The following is a 6,000-nucleotide window of genomic DNA, read 5'->3' as shown; positions in this document are numbered from 1 at the left end:
TCAATGGCCTGGGGCTGTAGAAAACAGGGCATTTCACCATTGTGTCATTTGGAACATTGAACCTTTGCCTCTTAATTATATAGGTTTTTGACACCCAACCAGACTTCTTTCCCCCCCTCCTTTAAGGGAGATGATGCAATGGTGACATAGCCAGGCCCCACATAAGAAATTCCTAATCCAGATGGACGCAGTATAAACAGTCAAATGCAAAGGGACTTGAATTAGTATTGTGGCTGAACCCAGTTGATTTGAACCACACTTTTCACAGGGTCTTGTGGGCTCCCCAGTGAGGAATTATTGGTCCAAATGGAGGAGAATAAGGAGAAACCTGCAAGAAGATTTGAGTAAAATAGATGCATCAAGTATATGGATGTCTGCCTTCTCTGATGGGATGAAACCAGACCAGGTTTCTCTTCGCTTTGTGCTTCACATGGATTCTTATCTAGACATGGCCAAAGCGAGACATTTTTTACACCAGTGTTGGGAAACTAAACATTGACCTTCATATGCAAAGGCAAAATTAAACAGAAAGGTCACACATACGCACTCATGCAAGTGGTCTAGCTGTGTGTAGGAGAAGAAAATCCCATTTCCCATAGCTCAAGAAAATCCCAGCCCCAATTTCCATTAAAATCAATTTTGAGGGACTTAGGTTCACCCATTCTCTAAATTAGGACATTTGGACAAACACCTAGGTTTCCTAATGGTCAAATTAAAGCTAGTCGCACAAGCCAAGCTAACAAGTCATAGTCTATGACCTCAGTAGAGCCCCAGAAAAGGGTAGAGATCCTGGTAAAGTCAATTCTTATTAAAAAACTCAGCAAGACTTTCTGGAGGAATCTAGTTTTAAATTTACATGCTCTGTGTTGCCAAACTCTTCCTGATGAAGTAGGGAGGGTCACCATTTCATACAACTTAAGGCCAGATGGCACCATTAGGCCATCTGGCACGACCACCCATCTATAAAGGTATTTAGGTTTCCCTCAGATGCCCCATATTAAGCCTTTTGTTTTGACTCAAGTCCATTAAGGTCATGCCCAGCTGGGTGTGGCTGGGCGGTATATGGGGCTGCAGACCCATCTGCGCTGCCACACACCGCACATTCAGCTGTTCTCCGTGCTGCACGGTAGCAGTGCAGGTTGCTTTTCTTTTACCCTGGGATCTCTGTGCAAGAAAGAAGTGGGGCAACGCACCGGGGGGCAACATACGCCACCCAAACTGCACCTAGACAGCCGGAGCCACACTCCGGCTGCCGGCCAGGCTCTGAGCGGCGGGATCGTTGTGGCTGCAGCTCCCCGGAGCCTCCAGAACCCCAGGTAAGGGTGCTGGGCCGGTATAGTTGTTGGCCTCAGCCTCCCCTACCCCGCCCGGGGTAACCCACCACAGGGCACATGGCACGGGCATTCCCTGGGGACAAGCACCAGAGGCACAAGGTGCGTTTCCCTGGGGAAACAAACACCCACGCTCATGTGGACGCCGCCTAAAAGGCTAAACTGTGTACTGTAGGTAGAGAACAGGATATGCAAAGATCTGACCTGTGCACAAGGCAGGGATCTGAGCAGGTAAAACAAAGCCAGATAATCCCGGTGACTGCGCTACATCAGATGCTGTGCGGGAAGGTGAAAGAAACCTAAGGTTCATACCAATCTGGATCTACTCCAAATCTAGGGGACTTTCCGAGAAACAGAAATAATTAAGTCATGGTAGTGTTTGTTATCTAGTATGATACAACCTCTAACCAGATACTATAGCAGCTTCCTAATTTTGAATAAGGTACACTTGAATTTTAGATCCTCTGATCTGGCTGTCAGCAAGTTGGCAAGTTGCAGCTTCCTGAAGACTGTGGTAAGGAATTATATTATGCATTTTTTATATGAATTAATTATACTGCACTTATCTGGGCTCGCTCCTTTTTTTTGTTTTTTTTATCATTTAAATTTTGCAGATTTCTTAATTGTTGGCCAAAATTGGTAATCTACTTTTTCTAAAAGCTAGCAAACAGATTAGTTATGTATTTATTTAGTTGGGGAAAAAAGTTGTTTGATAATGTTTCTGGGACTTTTTTCTTCTCTTTTTGATACAATTTATGCTTCAATGCTTCATTGAAAGCGTTTCTTGATTTCAGGAGTTATCACAAGGGGAAAAAAACCCTATATGCAAGTGAAAAAATGACATAAATGGGCGCGATTTGCCTTTCAAGTTAATAATGCACCAATGTTGCATGTTTACATACAAAAAACAGACATTTTGTTGATCTTACATTTCTAGGAGGCTTGAGGGTTGTTCCATAATAAAATATCAATGATTTGCATGCACAGACTCACAGAAATTATTTTGCCAGTTTCAAACATCCCTAAGGCCAATACTAAATATCAGCATTTTCTGCTCTTGGATCCATAGCATTTTCTGCTTGGAAGACTGAAATTTGAATAAGCAGGAGACGGATGGATTTGGACAAGTCTTCTCCAGTCGGAAACTTTCCATGAACCGTCATTTTCATGACTTTTTGTCAAATTTGACTTTTCTGGGAACAGCCTTGTGAGCAAAAATGTTGTAGGGAAATGAACAACCAACTTGCAAAACTAATTATCCAAGCATTTGTGAATAAAAACCATGTAGTGCTCATCAATCCTTGGTGAGGACTTTTCTCTTCCAAAAAGTGGACTTTCTTCCAGTAGCACTTTGCTCTTAACACCATCCTCATACAATGGTTGTGTATTGACTCAGAAGGAAGAGAATTACTATTGAATGAGCCAGACTACCTAGCCTGGTTTGACCATATGAACCAGGTCTTTTTGTCTGTAGTTAGCTGGTAGAGTCTGATGGCATCACAGCCCAAAACATTACACATGCGGACCCAATGAAAGCTGCACATCTTAAGGAAGAATTCAGCTTGCATTATGCAGGGGGTCAAATTAGACAGTCAAAATGTTCCTACAGATCCATGAAAATTAGGCTTGCATTACTTCTGATGTATCTATGGATAACTTGCGTGCATCTCTGTGCGGTAGGGGGTGGGTTGGAAATACAACACAGACTGTATAATGAGCACTGATCAAAGCTCACTGCTCTATCAAATTGGGGGAAAATGAACAGGGTGTTTAAGTTTCTGCAGGTGACTCTGAGGTTATTCTACAGAAGAACTGCAAATGCAAAGCCTGGGACACCTTAATGATAATGAGGTCTGAGCGCTTTACCATGGTCCTTTCCACTTAGTAAGGGAGGAGTCTAAAGCCTTTCCTATCTGCAAGCCAGTGACTTTTTTCCCTCCCAGCATCCTTCCATGTTGCTGTAAATACCAGCAGCAGCAATTGAGTTAAAGCCTGGCTGAATATCCCTTTATAAGTCTGTTCCTACCTTTTTTTTTTTGAGTAAAGGTTTCCCTTATTAATTTTACCCAGCTAGCATTCACTTAGCATTTGCTTTGAGGGATAATTGACAGGCAAGGTGACACCCGGCAGAAAGAAAGCCATAAATCAGAAATAATTTCCAAAATTGGCTGAGGGGCTGATGTGTTGAATAGGCAAATACAGGTAAAAATCTCTTTATTAGGCCTGACAGGAACAGCAAATGTCAAGCAAGTGTTTCCTCACGCACTGGATGAGATTAATTTTGTGGGCCATTCTTTGGGCAATTTTGTCTTTGGTGTGTTACTGTTCTCTAACAAGTCCATCTGTGCCGCTCCTGCGGTGACAGAGAAGTACCGGTTTGTTCTTAATTGATGAGTGGCCTAGGCTACATTATGAAAAGGCTGGTGACTTTATTTTCTATAGCCTTCCTATACATCTGGGGCTATAAAAGGCAGTTATTTTTTAGTCATATTTCTATTGGCTGAACACAAAGCTTTTATCATGGTCAAACAGGGACTATGCAAGTTACTGAGAAGAAAAAAAAACTTTGTGTCTGGATTCTGCTTCCATAAAAGTCAGTGGTGAAACTATAATGTGATCACTTAAGGGGTGTGTGATGCTTGTGAGAAGAAACAGGTATGCAGAAACTATTTCTGCACACTGGGAGAGCACCTGCCTTGAACAGACTCGACAAAAAGTGATGAGCGTAGCTTTTGTAAAGCAGAGAGCAATTTAAGATTTAACAATTCTCTATCTGAGAATTCTTTATATATCTACTCTTGATTTGAGAAATGGGATTGATGCACAGGAAATGTAGGGACTGATCTTACTATCGTTTTAGCCTAGAAGAAGATGAGCTTTTTGACAGGCATGCTATAAATTATCCCTGCACCTTCCCCAGTCCCCTTCCACTGCCTGCTCTGCTTTCTGCTTCCTTTCCTGTGCTCCCTGCAACATTTCCTGTGTTTTGTTCCACTTTCGCCCTATCTGCTGCTCTGCTTCTTGTCTCCTCCCTGTTTGCTGCATGGCCCATACAGAGACTGCCCCTATCAGAGGTTAGCCACCCCTGTTCTGGTCAATGGAATTTCACCTGGGACAAGCTGAATACCTTTCACAAAGGACACCATAACCACTGTCTCCACTGGATGTGGAGAGGAGTGAATCAGCTCCTAAGGGTAACTATAAATACAGTGTACAGCACTCTATGGAAAATCAAGAGCAAAGCTGAGAATAAAAATGAAGGCAAGGTACAGACATTACATTTTAGCTGGTATAAGTGATAAGAAACGGGTCTGTATCCATAACAGAGCAGAAGTTCAGCACACAGACGAGTTTAAAAAACGTGGAACGTGGTCTCAGATTTGCCCACCACCCCACCCCGGAAGGGCAAACGTGTTCTGCTCACTACTGATCTAAACTACACCATTTACAGAAAACTGGTTAACTTAGATTGATTTCTTCTCAGTTTTTTTGAATGTCTGCTCCTTGCCTTAGGGAACATAAGCCTTGTGCCCTGACAATCAGATTCAAAATCATCGCCGTTTTATGGAAAAAGTGAAATGCTTCTGCTTGCCTTCCTAAAACCTTTCTGTTATCTTATCCCAAATAAAAAGCCATGTTCTTACAGGCCATTTCAATCCACACACACACACACACACACACACACACACACACGGCTGCTTTGCTGCAAAAATGCCCAAAATTCAGTCCCAGAATAAAACTGTGAAAATTCACAGTTTCTTCCACTGAGTAATTATTTCAGTTTTCACCAACAGGAATGGTGAGATTTTGACATCAGGATTTTTGCATGTAACATAAATACTTGCAAAGCAAAGCCTGATCGCTTTGCAAACTTTAGAGATATTTAAGGGATTTTTTTTAACGATATGACAAGAAGTGGTGAGGTAAAGAAAAAATTAAGAAGAACTGTAGCAAAGTGAGACCATGCAGGGGAGTCATGATCTGTCCAGTAGTTCATGCCAACCCTTTGAAGCACCTTGAACACTGCAAAGACCAAGAACTCAAACTCATTCAATAAAAAGCAGAGTGTGTACACATTAGGGGGGTGAGTTCATGGTGTCTGGTGATCTTTGTAGACAGCATGCACCATTTTATGTTGGTAGATAGCAGTGTTCAATATATGTTGTAGTTCTAGGGCTGACACTGAGATTCTCGTGTCGCCCCCCTCAAAAATATTCCTCAGTGATCTAACCCTTTCCTTTACATCTGGTATCATGATTGATCTCCCAGATAAAAATTCAAGATATGGGAAGATATCTTGAATATCTTCTTCTCTTCCCTGTCCCACCGGCAGGGACCACAGCCATCCCAGCATGGCACCATTAAGACTAAGGGGGCAAGGTGGCTGTTAATTCTCCCCGCCCCCCCAACCCCACTGGGGGACTGCAGCCTAGACAGAGCCCTCCATGATGGTTTGGATTCTCACTGCTTTCCCTGAAAAAGAAACAGCAAACCCTTCCACCCAACTCTCTGCCCCACTGGACAAACAGGCCTCCTGTTATTGCCCTGTCGTCCCACCAGCTCTTGAGTTGTCCTTGAAGAAAAACTGCCTCCTTGAAATCACAACCTGGATAGCTCTGCACTGTTCCTGCTTCACCATTTCCCATTTACCTTCTTTTCTGTTCATGAA

The sequence above is a fragment of the Crocodylus siamensis genome, chromosome 15 (assembly GCF_052110815.1).
Source record: "Crocodylus siamensis isolate JL-2025a chromosome 15, ASM5211081v1, whole genome shotgun sequence".
NCBI lineage: Eukaryota > Metazoa > Chordata > Crocodylia > Crocodylidae > Crocodylus > Crocodylus siamensis.
Note: the sequence above shows the minus strand (reverse complement) of the source record.